Below are 16,427 nucleotides of genomic sequence, written 5' to 3' on the forward strand. Positions count from 1 at the left end.
CCTAAATCATCTCTCAGATCCGAAAAGTCTGTTTACCTTCTTCCTTCAATCCGTCAGAAATGGCCCGTCGTTCTCCTTCAAACTATATAAGGACTGATTTGAAATATCTGAACAGAGATCTTTCGCCAAACATCACAGCAGGTAAACACATATATCTTCAGATTAGATTTGTTTTACTGTTAAGGATAAATGAGACTGAGTGTTTGACTTTTTTTTAGTAACTGTTGATGACGACATTTTCCGTTGGGAGGCCACCCTAATCGGACCGGTGAACACTCCTTATGAAGGGGGAGTGTTTAAACTTAGGCTTAGTTTTCCACCTGATTACCCAAGAAGTCCCCCCAAGGTATCTATTTTTTATTATACTCCTTTTTATTTTAGCAAGCATGTTTATTAGGACTCCCAACTAAATAGTTTTTTAAATAAAATTTCTTGATAATGCAGGTTGTTTTCATCACAAGTATTTGCCACCCAAATGTATCAGATAGTGGAGGCATTTACCTAAAAGTTTTGAGGACCGACCGTTGGATTCCCACTGCCTTGCCGATTGTTACGCTTTTCAAGGGATTAGTGGAGAAGTTGATTGAACCAGAGGTCAATGATGAGGAACAGACCATTGAATATCTTGCCAACCTCTACAAATCTGATAGGAGAAGGTTTGAAGCAATGGCTAGAGAGATGACAATTCAATACGCTGGGAGAGGAAACTGAAATATGAACTTAAATAGTTCAAATCTATTTTAAGAACTCTTGAATAATTTATCTTGTTTTTGTACTTTTTAATAAAATATTTCAGCCACTGCTCTTGTAAACTCTATTTTAAAAAATATTTTATTCAGAGTCTACTGTTTTAATATTAGAAACAACTTGTAAAGCTTTTAGAAAAGCAAATAAAATTGATATATATCATTATAAACAATTTGTAAAACCTTTTAAAACTTTCTAAAAACCAGATATACTCTTGTAAATGAATGATATATATAACTTGACGGCTGAGTTATAATATTTACGGGAAAACGAAAGGTCATGTGACGGCTGAGTTATAGTAAGTGATGGCTGAAGTATCACAAGAAACAACTTGAAAGTAAATGAGTGATATAAATGACTTGATGGCTGAGTTATAATATTTACGGGAAAACGAAAAGTCATGTGACGGCTGAGTTATAGTGAGTTATGGATGAGTTATAGTAAATATATGGCTGAGTTAGTAAAAAAGATTGATAAAACACCACTAACAACAACATTAGTTTGCTTGGAATCCATAACCATTAACAACAACATTATAGAAACATAATCCCATCATACACTATCTCATCCTGCTATCTTAAATAGACCAAACATGATTATATAACCAAAAACTATCACAACTATCATAACCTTCATCCTTGCTTTCAATTCTGATTTTGCATCTTCAACCCTCTCAAATAGCTCCTTCCCAAGCTCCATTTGTAGTTTTTCAGTTTGAACAGAGAAAGACTCTACCTCATCCAACAGTGCCTCATCGACCCACTTGAAGACGTGTTCATCATTCATAAGCTATCAAGGTGATGGAGACAACAATTGGAACAAGAACAGATTCAATATAAACCAACAAGAACAGATTCAACATAACCAAGAACAGACTCTACCTTCTTCGCAGCTGCATACCCACAATGGAAGTATCGTCGACAAGGATTTGACTCCGATTTCGAATTTTTGGCCACGATTGCTTCTCCACACCAACATCTCTTAGGTACGCCAACAAATGTACCTCGTCCTCTCTCTCGGACATTTGATGCACAACTCGAATCTCCAGATACATTGCTCATGATTTACGAGAATTTGATTTTTTAGGGTTTAAGCATTCGACATTTGGGGATTCGTTTTTAAGAAGAAGAACATCACTCGACAATTAAATATTAATATTATTAGGTTAACTTATGGTTTCCCGCCAACAACTGGATTTTAAAATTATTAGGTTAACATATGGTTTCCCGCCAAAATATCGCTTTACGGCTGAGTTATAACCATTATTGGAAAACGAAAGGTCACGTAACGGCTGAGTTATAGTGACTTATGGCTGAGTTATCACATGAAAAAATTTGAAAGTAAATGAATGTTATATATGATTTGACGGCTGAGATATCATATTTACGGGAATTCGAAATGTCGCACCGATTCATGTTACGGCTGAGTTAGAGTGAGTATGGCTGAGTTACCTCAAGAAACTTTATGAAAATAAATGGCTGATATATATGACTTTGCGGCTGAGTTACAATATTTATGGGAAAACGAAAACTCTCAACGATTCATGTGACGGCTGATTTATAAATCCTTAAAGGCTGATTTATCATAATACCGGCTGAGTTATATTAATATGAAACATTACAAAAAGAAATAAAAATCAAACAAGTTCAGGGTTCATAAAGAAGAAGAGACGACATTACAATGGAATTAACTTCTAAAAACCGATTAAGAGGAGGAGGAACCATGAGCTTTAGTTAATCCCAATCAACAGGAGGAGGAACCACACACAGGTCGGCATCGGCCTCCACAATCTCTCTCATCTCCTCTAACTTCTTGTGCTCTGTCGCTAAGTCGACAAGTTCTCCAGCCAAGATTTGATTCAGTTGGTTTAGTTGAGCGTCGATTAGTTCCACTTGATGCACGAGGACGGTCTTCTCTTCCTTCTTCTTCATATGCTCATCCATCATACGCAGAATTTCTGCGTAGCGATGCTTTGACTCCGCCTCGACCGCGGCCCTTGTCTGAGAAAAGGCTTCGGACACACCCAATAGTGATTCCTCTTCCCACTCGTAAGCTTCTGGGACTCTTGCTGGCGATAATGCTTCGTCTGCCTTGCGTTTTTGACGTCTACTGGAACCCTCTCCGTCCATAGCTCGGCTATCAAAATAAAAACAACCGTCACCAACTGATAGGTGCAATGATCAGAAAATATGCAATAGATTGAGAGGGGATGGAGAGGAGACTTACATATGCAATGATCGAAGGATATATTGATATTGGTTGTAGAGGAGATTTGTAGGTGCAATATATTGTGAGCGGAGAAGAAGGAAACGATACAATGAGTAAGAAACCGAAACGATACAATGAATTAAGAGAATTTAAAGGAAAAACAATAGGTTAACTTTTGGAAAAACGAAAGGTCACGTCGACTATTAGGTTAACTTATGGTTTCCCGCCAAAATTTTGCTTTACAGCTGAGTTATAGTTTTACGGATTCATGTTATGGCTGAGTTATAGTTATCAAAAGACAGGTCGCGTCTATTATTAGGTTAACTTACGGTTTCCCGCCAAAATATCGCTTCACGGCTGAGTTATAGTTTTTTACGGGAAAACGAAAGGTCTTGTATATTCATGTGATGGCTGAGTTATAGTAAGTGATGGCTGAAATATATATATATATATATATATATATATATATATATATATAACTTGACGGCTGAGTTATCACTAGGATTATTAGTCTATTACATGAATAGCTTATGGTTTCCCACCAAAATACGATACAATGAATTAAGAGAATATAAAGGAAAAACAATAGAAAAACGAAAGGTCACGTCGATTATTAGGTTAACTTATGGTTTCCCGCTAAAATATTAGTTAACGGCTGAGTTATAGTTTTATGGATTCATGTGATGGCTGAGTTATAGATATCAAAAGAAAGGTCGCGTCTATTATTAGGTTAACTTACGGTTTCCCGCCAAAATTTTGCTTAACGGCTGAGTTATAGTTTTACGGGAAAACGAAAGGTCTCGTATATTCATGTAATGGCTGAGTTATAGTAAGTGATGGCTGAAATATATATATGACTTGACGGCTGAGTTATCACTAGGATTATTAGTCTATTACATGAATAACTTATGGTTTCCCGCCAAAATATGCTTAACCCTAAAATCATTAGTCTATTTATTACCTCTCAACTACAAATAGAACCAAGTGTCTGAGTTATAATATTCCCGTTTTTAGTCTATTACCTCTCAACTACAAACTAGAATAAAATTAATTTTTTCAACACTATGTCCGCGCTAGCACCCAAGATGCCGGATCTCCCCGACGATGTTTTCATCAAAATCGTTTCCCTTGTTGCAGAAAATGCTGCAGAATATGGTGGATGGACCGCACTTGGTTCTATTTTAAGGGCTGGTCGTAGGGGGAAAAATGCAGTATATAGTGATGAAGTTCTAAAGACAACTGCTATCTATTGCCTTTGTACTGATCCCTCATCAGAAATCAACACATGCAATGCCCCTGATGGTGGCCTCCAAAATGAAGGGCGGCACAGGCCTTTCTTCGTCAAATGCTTTGATGCCGGCAACCCCATTGCCATTTACTTCGAAGGGCTAAGGGTTCTGGGTGAGGATAGAGATATCCAGCGTGGGATTGATATTCTCAATCGTATTGTACCGGCCGATGGTTATGCCACCTTAGCATGTGGGGTACTAAGTATTTGTCAAGGGAATGAGGATATGGCCATCCATTATCTCCAGCTGTTTGATGCAAATCATTATCCTCTGATGTCTTCAGATGTCATTGTAAGCGGTAATTATTTTCTGGATGATTTATCTCGTTTTGATACGGCCCGGAAAAAGTCATACTCAGCCTCCCATCGCTATCCTGACAGCCCGCCACTCCCTTCACCCACTTGTGCTGTGATGTGTTCCCGTTCTCTCTGCTTCGGAGACTTTGAAATCAAGTGCAAAAACTGTTACCTTTGGTGGTTGTCTCTCAAAGTCTCTAAGATCCTTTAGGGTTTCTAGCAGTGATTTCCAGTTTTACCTTATCAATTTGTGACTCTAATTTCTGTTTATTTTAAAATAATTGTTTTCCATTTATTCGTATAGTTTCCCATCTTTTTCATGTATTAAACGTCCCTTTTTTCTTTGGCTAATTCTATGTATCCACCTTTCATGCTTCCACATTTTAGTATCTACTCTCATGTATTGGCTGAGTTATAGTTTTACGGGAACACGAAAGGTCACGTCGATTCATGTGACGGCTGAGTTATAGTAAATAACGGATGAGTTATCAAAATGAACAATATATATGGCTGAGTTATCAAAAGAAAGGTCGATTCTATTATTAGGTTAACTTGCAAAAATATTGCTTAACGGCCGAGTTATAGTGAGTTATGACTGAGTTATAGGAACAATCTATATGGCTGAGTTACAGGTCATGTGACGGCTGAGTTATAGAGAATGATGACTGAGTTATCATTATAAACAATTTGAAGAAATGACCTTCGTTTCTAATGATAACTCAGCCATAATTCTCATCGATTCATGTATTGACTGAGTTCTAGTTAGTAATGGCTGAATTATCAGTAAGAATAATCTGAAGAGGTCTCGTCGATGCATCTATTACAAGAATAACTTATGGTTTCCCGCCAAAATATTGCTTACCAATAAATTAGGTTAACTTGCAATAATTTTATTGTTTAGTTTCCCGCCAAAATATTGCTTTACGGCTGAGTTATAGTTTTACGGGAAAGCGAAAGGTCACGTCGATTCATGTTATGGCTGAGTTATAGTTTTAACTTATGGTTTCCCGCCAAAATATGCTTAACCCTAAAATCATTAGTCTATTTATTACCTGTCAACTACAAATAGAACCAAGTGTCTGAGTTATAATATTCCCGTTTTTAGTCTATTACCTCTCAACTACAAACTAGAATAAAATTATTTTTTTCAACACTATGTCCGCGCTAGCACCCAAGATGCCGGATCTCCCCGATGACGTTTTCATCAAAATCGTTTCCCTTGTTGCAGAAAATGCTGCAGAATATGGTCGATGGACCGCACTTGGTTCTATTTTAAGGGCTGGTTATAGGGGGAAAAATACAGTATACAGTGATGAAGTTCTAAAGACAGCTGCTATATATTGGCTTTGTACTGATCCATCAGAAATCAACACATCCAATGCCCCTGATGGTAGCCTCCAAAATGAAGGGCGGCACAGGCTTTTCTTCGTCAAATGCTTTGAGGCCGGCAACCCCATTGCCATTTACTTCGAAGGGCTAAGGGTTGTGGCTGAGGATAGAGATATCCAGCGTGGGATTGATATTCTCAGTCGTATTGTACCGGCGGATGGTTATGCCACCTTAGCATGTGGGGTACTAAGTATTTGTCAAGGGAATGAGGATATGGCCGTCCATTACCTCCAGCTATTTGATGCAAATCATTATCCTCTGAAGTCTTCGGATGCCATTGTAACCGGTAATTATTTTCTGGATGATTTATCTCGTTATAAGACGGCCCGGAAAAACTCATACTCAGCCTCCCATCGCTATCCTGACAGCCCGTCACTCCCTAAACCCGTTTGTGCTGTGATGTGTTGTTTGAATTATGGTTTCCATTCTCTCCGCTATGGAGACTATGAAATCATGTGCAAAAACTGTTACCATCTGTGGTTGTCCCTCAAAGTCTCGGAGATCCTTTAGGGTTTCCAGCAGTGATTTTTAGTTTTACCTTATCAATTCGTGACTCTCATGTATTTTTAGTTTTTAGTTCCCATCTTTTTCATGTATTAAACGTCCCTTTTTTTCTTCGGCTAATTCTATGTATCCACCTTTCATGCTTCCACATTTTAGTATCTACTCTCATGTATTGGCTGAGTTATAGTTTTACGGGAACACGAAAGGTCACGTCGATTCATGTGACGGCTGAGTTATAGTGAATAACGGATGAAATATCAAAATGAACAATCTATATGGCTGAGTTATCAAAAGAAAAGTCGCGTCTATTATTAGGTTAACTTGCCAAAATATTGCTTAACGGCTGAGTTATAGCTTTACGGGAAAACGAAAGATATAGTCGATTCATGTCATGGTTGAGTTATAGTGAGTTATGACTGAGTTATCGAAAAAGACAATATGAAAACAAACGACTGATCTATATGGCTGAGTTATCAAAAGAAATGTTTTTGTAATTATTAGGTTAACTTGCCAAAATATTGCTTAACGGCTGAGTTATAGCTTTACGGGAAAACGAAAGACACGTTTCATTAAATGTGTTGCACGGTCTTTTATAGTTATTCTCGGGACACAGCGGAATTTTCGCTGCAGTCTGATTGGTGGACTCAGCGGCGGTTACATCCCATGACTCTATATAAATAGGGATGAAGGTTTGGGGAATAAATCATTCGAACTTCCACCAGCGTAAGAAATAGAAGGATGCCAGCAAGAACTCGATCCGCATTGCTGAGACAGGCCCGGGAAAGGATAGCCGCCGCATCCGGCAATCGGGAGCCGGAAAATCCCATTCCACAGGAGGTAGGAGAGACGTCCCGATCTTGTGAGGTCGCTCCAAACTCAAATACTGTCGACCCCGGTGTGTCTCCCCTTCAGCTAGAACTCCGAGAGTACCGAGCTCGGCGAAAGAGGATGGGCACGTATATTCGGGCGCTTCGGCTGAAACTTGACCAGCTCCATCGTTTTTACCGTTTAGAGGGAACCATTCTAGTCCTGGAAGACCTTATCGTCGAAGGTTACTTCTTGGCACACTGGCGAATAGTCCGTCTACTTGATGAGCACAAGGCGTGCAAAGAACTGGTCGATCAGATGGATGTACCCGATCTCCAGAAAGGCGATCGCGAACCCCTGAGGGAAACCGCCTTCCGTTCGTGACGGATGTCTGGGCCTATCGAGCTTGCTTGACTAGGTTAATCCGATACGTCAATTTCCTGGAGTCGTCGGGTGAAGCCTTCCGCGAGCGCCATCTTCTTGAAGGCCCATGTGCCTTTATAGAGGACATGATGTCCAGAGGCTCCGGATTGCCAATCGAAAGGCTAGAGGCCTTACAACGGGTACGAGATTTCTGTCGAATTGCGGTGAACGAACTCGCAGTGGAGGAACCATTGGAGACTGACATATCTGGCCCAGCTCCCGTTCTGCGATTGCAGGACCGTCCAGAACGCTAGAGGGTTGGTGGCGAAACTTTTCGATCGGGCTCCCCCGACCAGAGATCTCTCGTTTAGGCGTTGTTATTATATATATTTTTTGTTGTTGTTTGGATGAAGTGTAATGGAAACTAATCAAAACGATTTTAGTGAAGTTTAATGTCATGGCTGAGTTATAAAATTTACGGCTGAGTTATAGCTTTTACGGGAAAACGAAATATATAGTCGATTCATGTCATGACTGAGTTATCAAAGAAACAATCAAACGACTGATTTATACGACTGATTATATGGCTGAGTTATAGTTTATTACGACTGAGTTATCATGATAAAGGACGAAATATATCGTCGATTCATGTGATGGCTGAGTTATAGTGTGTTATGGCTGAGTTATAGTGTGTTACGGCTGAGTTATACTACTTGACAGATGAGTAATACCACAAAATAAAGTAATAATACTTTAACAGATGAGTAATAACATAATATAAACTATAGAGCACAAGTTTTCGCATTGTACCCAACTTGCTTACATCGCGAACATGCGTGTTGCTTCCTAGGGCGTTTATTTTCAGTGGCAACTTCCAAAGATGATTTAATCCTACGCTTCTTTGGTCTTCCTGGCTGGTTCACAACAATCGGAGGCAAGCACTTCTGATTATCCACAATTTCAGGAGCAGGGAATGATTCATCTGGAGGCATGATTGAACCAGCCCATCCGTTAACCAAATCGACACTCCTAAATTTCGTATCGCACATGGATATACGAGACACATCCATATGCTCTGCAGCCGCGATTGCATGGATGCATGGTATTTTCTCGTGGTCGAAACGACAGCATGTGCAACTCTTTATTTCTAAATTTACAACATGCAAAGATGATCCATATTTCACTTCAACACGTACAACATCAATCGTTTGTACCTCCATAAGTCTTGCTCCGGTGACACGGTCCTATAAGGGAGTAGAACAAAAAACAAAACGCTTTAGGCTGAGTTATGAAAACAATTATGGCTGAGTTATTGAAACAACAATGGCTGAGTTATGGAAACTATAATGGTAATGGCTGAGATAAGGAAACAATTACGGCAGAGATATGGTAACTGTTACGGCTGAGTTATCAACATTGACGACTGACTTATGTAAAATTACCTGTAATAGTTTCTCAACACCTCGAGTGAGCGTTGTTTGCTGCGATTTCGCATCCTCTCTCCGTTCAGAAAACCATCTGGTCATCATATCCCGTATCGATTCTAGAAGTTGAACTATGGGAAGACTTCTAGCATTTGACAGTGCATGGTTCATTGATTCTGCAATCGTTGTCATTAAATTGTACCTTTCACCCGGGAAATGAACACGCGCCCACATTCGGACACCAGCTCGTTGGAGGTATCCATGTAGTTCGGGATGACGTGCTTCAATCTCTTTGAAAGCCTCATTAAAATCAGTTAGCCTAAAACACTTTGCCGCTTTTTTCACCAGAGGGAACAAATGTTTTCCTTTGAACTTCACCAAGATGTTCTTATACAAATGGTAAGTGCAAATTCCACGTGAAGCCAACGGATACACTTGACGAATCGCTTTCCCTATTGACTGATGTCTGTCGGAGATTACCGCAAGATCCTTTTCGTCTAGAATGGCAACTTTGAGTTGTGTAAAGAACCAACGCCAAGACTCATCATTTTCAGTGTCAACAACAGCGAAAGCTAATGGGAAAATTTGAAAGTTACCATCCTGAGCTAGGGCTGTTAGAAGTGTCCCTTTGTAACTACCATGGAGAAACGTTCCGTCGACAACAACAACTTTGCGCATGAAAGCAAACCCAGCAATACTCGCACCAAAAGCAATAAAAACATATTTGAATCTATCTTCATCACATATTTGAAGATGCGTGACTGTACCCGGATTTTCCCTTTTTAACTTGAATATGTAAGAAGGCAACTCGCTAAAACTTTCCTCAGGAGTTCCCTGATGGATCTGCCTTGCATTCAGCAGCGTTTGATATGCCTTCCAATAACCCATCTGTCGACACCAACAAATTAATAAATCAGCCATAATATATAAATAACTCAGCCGATACATTCGAATAAGTCAGCCTTAAATAATCAATAAGTGAGCCGTAAAATGTAAATAATTCAGCCTATACATACCTATAACTCAGCCATTGTTATCAATAATTAACTCAGCCTATACATACCTATAACTCAACAATTATTATCAATAAGTCAGTCGAAACATAGTAATTACCTTTAGACTAAATTGCTTATTGAAAATGACTCCGACACTTTTAGGTTTAACATCCGGACCAAGATCACCAAGATAGTCCCTGTAAAGACCTGCCAGTACATCAGCTGTTGATTGACGGCATCTAGTAGAACGTTCCGTCACAGAACATATGTGTTCCGAATCGTATACACGAACATGAAAATCCGGGTCATCCCCTTGTACAGATGCACGAACTCTCCAAATACATCCTTTAACCCAACACCTAAAAACCACTTGTCTCGGATTTGAGACTGGTACATTAAAATCAAATCCATCCCTAACCGAAATAAGTTTCACGTGATTCCTGAACTGCTTTTTGCTACTGTATCGTTGTCCTACAGCAATTTTTAGCATTGACACCTCCAACCTAATAGCCTCCGGATTCATCTTCGATCCGGCAAAGTTATCATCTCTATGAGGTTTCTTCTGAGGAGGCAGAGTAGGTGGGTCGTCCACTGTACTCTGAGGCTCGCCCAATACAGAAAACTTCTCGTCATCAGATGACTCACCATCGGAGTCGTCGAAAACATCAAATCGGGTTGAAAATTCATCGTCTTCTTCTTCGTCAGATGCTACTTCAACAGCTTCTTCTTCGTTTTCTTTGTCAACAATCTTACCATAATCAAAACAAGTGCCTTCAAATCCCCCACCGCACACGGGGGGTAGATTCTGCTTTCAAGTCTCTGCTTCGCCGAATCATACTTCCTCTAGCTCCACTAGTTTATGTAGACTCTTTCGCCGAAAACTCTACACAGAGACGTAGCTGATCGGTTTTCCATAGACCCAAAAAACATTGCAACTGTCGATCATTGGAGACAAAAACTGGTGGAGTATCATGCGCCATATGTTTCATTGCCCTGTTCGAGAACATGTAGCTCAGCTTTAGCTCATGTCTAAACGAGTCCAATCCGTAGTCTTCAAGAACAAGCTTAACAAGCTTGTCGTATGTTGTGCCTCCATCTATCTGCACAACTATACACCCTCTCTCGTCGGAGTTAAATACATATCTCTGTGTCTTTATCCAATTACCGGACACAACTAGTACCGGCACTGGATCCATGAAATATGATGAAGAACAAGGTGGAGAAGAACAAAAGTAGAAGAACAAGGTGTGAAGAAGAAAGTGAAGAAGAAGTAGAAGAACAAGGTGAATAAGAAGGTAAAATAGTTCACTTATTAACCAGTTGAAGAACCAGAGTCGAACGACGTTTCGTATTTCCGGAGAAAAAGATGATGACATGGAATGCTGACATGGATGCTGCATCCGACGTGGCAAATCAGCCATGAAACAATACCATAACTCAGCCTAACTAAAACTCAGCCACAACACGAAAAACATTACAGTAATTAAAAAGCAAAAAAAATTGCTGCCAAACTCAGCCGCTTCATGAACTGAAAATATGTAACTCAGCCGTATCGTTTGATAAGTCAGCCGTAACTGAAAAACATTCTAGTAATTAATCTTTTGCCAATAAGTCAGCCGTCAAACGGCTGACTTGTCGATAAGTCAGCCTATTACGGCTGAGTTATAGTTTTTTACCATAACTCAGCCGTAACTACATCTCATAAGTCAGCCATTTTTCATAACTCAGCCAGTCGGAAAATGGCAACTCAGCCGTGTCGTTGTGATAACTCAGTCAAAATTTTGACAACTCAACCGTGTCGTAGAGATAACTCAGCCAAAATCTTGACAACTCAACCATCAGGTGAAAACTCAGCCATTACTACAGCTGAGTTATGCGCATAACTCAGCCAAATTTAATAAGTCAGCCATAACTCTTGGCTGACTTATAAGCGTAACTCAGCCAGATTTTCATAAGTCAGCCGTCCGCTCTTACTCAAATGTTTTTTTGAGTAACTCAGCCGCAACATACCTATAATTCAGCCGCAACATACTTTGTATCGCGTTACGGCTAAGTTATGGTACATGTCAGCGATTTCTGACGTGGCGTCTGACGTGGCAATGGCATTTTTGTAATAACGTTTTTTCCGGTAACATAAAACAGGGGCACGCTGGGTATTTTGAAAATATCCGAAACATTCTAGTAATAAAAAAGTTTTTTGTAGATTCTGGTAATATTACCTAAAATGAGTAACATTTGAGTAATTCACCCAAAAAAGAAACGTTTGATTGAGGGTTAACTTTTTGTGGAAGATGTGACCATCTTTTTTTCTCTACGAAGTAGGAATAGAAATGTCGTAAAGGCACTACAAGAAAACAGTCTATTCCCGACTACAGTCAGAGTCATTAAGTAGTCGCTAATTTACTGTTTATGACTCAGTTACGACTAAAACGTGTAGTGGTAAATCCTTAATCGGTAAAAGAATTCGTCGTTATTTAACAACTACTGTACGACAAAATTCCATAGTCGTAAAAATAATTGTAACAGAGTCGTAAATAATTACGACTACGATACGACAGAGTTACGAATAACCAGCAGTTATATAGGCAGTTGTAAAGGAGTCGTAGTGTAGTCGTAACATTTGAAGACTCGGTTACGACGAATTTACGACTAATCATGATATACAGTAATTTTGCTTGTAGTCGTAACGTAGTCATAACATGCTTATTTACGACTATTTGGCTACTATTCTAAACAAATTAATAATGTAATTTAAATTTGTTTAGCGACTAATGTTTTGTGGAAAACAAATTTATAAATTTTTTAAATTGAAATTGGTACCTGTTTCTCAAAATATTATGAAACCAATATTAAGGCAATAAAGTCATATTAGAACAAAAACAAGATTAAGGCAATAAAATCATATTAACCATGATTTATAATACAAACCAAAAGACCAAGTTTCTCACAAGACAAATATACAAACCAAAAGAGACAAATGCATACCAAGTATACATGTGTCTCAACAAAGAGACAAGTTCAACAAAAGAGAGAAGTTCAACAAAAGAGACAAGCTAATTAGTTAGGTCTATGAAATTGTAGGTGAGAAGTTAACCTACAAAGCATCACTGTTAAGGAACCGGATTTGAAGGTGGAGCTGTTGCAGGGAGTGTGGTTGAGAGTGGCTCTGTGGTTGCTTCAGCTGATTGAGTCTTCATAAACTCTATAAAGGCAGGGTCAGTTTTGCGCAGGTACTTCTCGACTAAGGACAAATGCTCTAACTTGTCCTTCTGCTCAGCCACAGCTTGGAAATGTAGTGCTTCACGGGCAGCAAGCTCTGCATCACGAGCAGCAACCTCTGCATCACGGCGAGAATTATAAGCAGCCTGCTCTTCGATTTAACGTTGAGTTTCCCTCATTTGCTCTTGCAATGACTGAAACATTGTAAACTCTTGTTGTTGGTTTTCCTTGCCATTGAGAAGAGGTTGAAGAGTATGCTTAAGACTTCCAACTCCATACATGTTTCCTCGTGAATCTTTCTGAGTAGACTACAAGAAAACAAAGAGAAAAACAAACGTTAAAGAGGCTGTAGAAATCGAAAGATAATTCAATGTGGGTTGTGAAAAGTTATATTTACCTAAATAAAGATGTTTGTGTAATCATCTGCTGTGAGCTCTGGAGGCTGTGAAGTATGTTCCCCAAGGTCGGACAACTTCTGCTGCAAGTTCTTCTCATAATTGAGAGAGATTTGCTCTGCCTTCCGGTCAACATAAGTACCATCTGGCTTGGTATGTGTCTTAATAAAAACCTCACCAAGACTAACCGGTCTTCCCAATTCCTTTTCCTGCAATGTTACAAACGAATTAAGGGTTATGACATCATTTAAAGCTCCAAATGTAAAGAAAAACAAAATTTATGGGTATATAAAAGTTACTAACCATTTCGTTATGGATTTGTTGATAAGACTTTGGCCCTGATAAGTGGACGTGAGGACCAAGACCACCACGATCAGACATACGAGCTTTAGAGTAGGTGACACTCCTTTGTTGTGCTTCTTCAGTCTCCCAATAATCAACCATTGTTTGCCAAATAGTATCTCTGATCCATTTTGGTCGCTCTCCACTAGTCTTGGCATTGCAAATCATGTCTTTCATCCGGCGTTGGCAGATGAGCTCAAAAAACTGTTGAACTGTCCCAGTAATCAAAGGATCCCATGTGTGTGTTTTCTACATAGCAAAGACAATATAATGATGTTAGTGGAAACTCAACAAGTAAACCTATATGTGAAAAGGTTAAGAGAGAAGAAAACTATACAGCAAACTCAATGAACCATCTCTGTTGTCTGTCCCGAGGCACACATGTCCAGCTGTAGTATGGACCATCAAATTTATTTGTAAAATTTTTAGTAATGCTCCTTATCGTCGTGAGTAAACCTGCAAACACAAAACATCAAAAAAGATGTCAATGTTCTAAAACAGATAAGGACCAACACAAAACATATGTCAAAACAGATTGAGTACTTATACTTATGTATATACGACCAATGCAAAACAAAACCTATTAAGAACAATCAAAACAGACATATATATAGGTCCAACACAAAACAGATGTCAAAGATTGAGTACTTATACATATATATAGGCACAAAACAGAACCTATTAAGAACCATCAAAGATTGAGTACTTATACCAACATTAGCGCTGCCTTTAGATTAAAATTTTCATTCAAGGAAACATCGTATGCATCGACTCCAGTAGACCACAACTCTTTTAACTCCTCAATCAAAGGTTGGAGGAAGATATCCAGACTAGCTCGCGGATGATTTGGCCTAGAATTCAAAATTGTAAGAAACAAGAACTCTTCGTTCATACACATACCAGGGGGTAGATTGTATGGAGTCAAGATCACAGGCCACAATGAATGATTACGAGACACGCCAAACGGATTAAACCCATCAGTGCATAATCCAAGATAAACGTTACGGGGTTCTTCTGCAAATCGAGGATTTTGTTCTTGAAAATATTTCCACTCCGCTGAATCTGAAGGATGACACATTTCTCCCTCCTTAGATTTGTGCTCAGCATGCCATCTCATCGCTGCTGCAGTCTTGTGGCTCTGGTACATCCTCTTCAACTATCAGCAATAGGTAGATACCACATACGACTGTATGGTACTTTGGTACTACGTCGAGGATCCTTTGGCTTCCATCTTTGAGCACCACAAAACAGACAAGTCTTTTCCTTTTCGTCATCTTTCCAGAATATCATACAATTGTTAATACAAACATCAATTGTATAATATGGGAGACCTAAATTGCGCATTAATTTTTCGTCTCGTAATGTGAACCCGTTGCCTAGTTTCCTTCTGGTAAATACTCATTCAATATTTCGCACACCGAATCCACTAACTTTTCACTCATATTATACTCCGCCTTATTTTGCATGAATCGAGCAGCTAACGATAATTGTGAGTGACCTTCATGGCAACCATCGTATAGTGGATTTTTTGCGCCTTCTAACAAGTCGTAGAATTTCTTTGAATGATTACGTATTGGTTCTTCTACATTTTGAGAACTACCCTCATGATAGTTATCATCTAAACCCACATTATAATGAAATGCATCATTCACCATATCCACATATGGATTTTCTACTATATTACCCACATCTACATTACCCACTTCTTGATCACTACCAACATAACTTGTTCCTATATCCATATTGATTTCTTTCCCATGTCTATACCAAATATAATAATCAGGCATAAATCCATTGCTAAAAAGATGATTCCAAATTCTTTTTCCCGACATAAACTTATCGTTCTTACAACGACTACAAGGACAATGAAACATACCCCCATTATTCTGTGCTAGAGATTGACTATTTGCAAATTCCATGAATTGCTCCATCCCCGTTGTAAACTCTGTCGAAAAATTGCCCGTCACTTCATCAAACCTCTTATACATCCACTCTCGAGAATTACTATAATTGTAATTCCCAGACATTATACAAGAATGTAGAATATATATATTTTTTTTTTTTGGAAGATTTTTTTTTTTTAAATTTTCACAAATGTGTTTGTGTTTTTATGAGTGAGAAGAGAAGAAATGGTGAGTGAAGAGAGAAGAAGTGGTGAAGCTCGTATATATAGGCAATTTTGGCGACTACCAAGCGACTACTAAAATTCAGTCGCGTAATATAAGTACACACAACCCCCAAACGAAGAAAACGTGAATTTTAATTCCGACATGTTACGACTATTATACGACTACGTTACGACTCACCGAAAGTATCGCATAATAGTCGCTAAATAACGACTACTAAGCGACAACCTGTACGACCCGCCGATATTGTCGTAATATAGTCGCCTAATTTGGTGACTTGTATGCGTCTACCTAGATAGTCGTAACTGAGGGACTACATAACG

At 39.0% G+C, this 16,427-nt stretch overlaps 2 pseudogenes; one reads left to right on the forward strand and one right to left on the reverse strand.

Moving 5' to 3' along the window:
- The first annotated feature begins 59 nt into the window (after window positions 1-59).
- LOC147944079 (ubiquitin-conjugating enzyme E2-16 kDa pseudogene) lies at window positions 60-711 on the forward strand (annotated as a pseudogene).
- A 12,421-nt stretch (window positions 712-13,132) lies between these two features.
- Window positions 13,133-14,155, reverse strand: LOC104789310 (uncharacterized; annotated as a pseudogene).
- Between the last annotated feature and the right edge of the window lie 2,272 nt (window positions 14,156-16,427).

Source organism: Camelina sativa, chromosome 5 (assembly GCF_030686135.1).
Source record: "Camelina sativa cultivar CO46 ecotype springtype chromosome 5, ASM3068613v1".
In the NCBI taxonomy this organism is placed as follows: Eukaryota; Viridiplantae; Streptophyta; class Magnoliopsida; order Brassicales; family Brassicaceae; genus Camelina; species Camelina sativa.